The 622-nt window shown below is 14.8% G+C and overlaps 1 protein-coding gene across 1 annotated transcript in view; it reads left to right on the top strand.

The window, feature by feature from the left end:
• The first annotated feature begins 467 nt into the window (after positions 1-467).
• Positions 468-622, top strand: part of LOC102675769 — a 1225-nt gene continuing 1070 nt past the window's right edge. The window contains exon 1 of the mRNA XM_006616083.2: positions 468-610. The gene's annotated coding sequence lies outside the window, so the exon portion shown is untranslated. The remainder of the gene's footprint in view (positions 611-622) is intronic.

The raw sequence follows: 622 nt of genomic DNA, 5'->3' as shown, positions 1-622 counted from the left end.
ATGAAATAATATTATGAATTATATATATATATATAATTAATTTAAATAGTTATAAGTTTATTACTTATAAGAAATTAATTAAAAAATTATAAAATATTTATGCAGAAATTAAATATTAATGTAAACACAAGCATAGTCTATAAAATTCTAAAAAATAAAATATCAAATCACTTACAAATAAAATTCAAATCTTAATAAAATTTCATATTCAATAAAATTTAAATCAAAGTAAAAAATAAAATATATTATTTTACAAATATTTTATTAATCGTAATAATTTAAATAAATTTAAAAAAATTAAAATAAATTTAATCGTATTTAATAATTTTTAATCGTAATTTTTTAAATAAAAAAAATTGAAGTAAAAAATTTAATATTAATAATTTCATTATTACTAGTATTATGTAATATTTCATTTCTTTCTGAAAATCTTTTCTGGTGAATTTATATTCGCGGTTAATAAACACGTAATGCGCATGGTTGTTAAATAAATTACAGGTTATATTCAATATATATTCTGTGACGCAATCTTTGTAACTGGCTTTGATAATTTGTTTTAACATTTATATAATTTCATTTAATTATTTTGTGTATTTTATATCATTACATTGCAAGTATCAAA

This window comes from Apis dorsata, unplaced genomic scaffold (genome assembly GCF_000469605.1).
Source record: "Apis dorsata unplaced genomic scaffold, Apis dorsata 1.3 scaffold_249, whole genome shotgun sequence".
NCBI classification, from domain to species: Eukaryota; Metazoa; Arthropoda; class Insecta; order Hymenoptera; family Apidae; genus Apis; species Apis dorsata.
The sequence above is the reverse complement of the archived record's forward strand: the minus strand, read 5'-3'. Positions and strand labels throughout refer to the sequence as shown.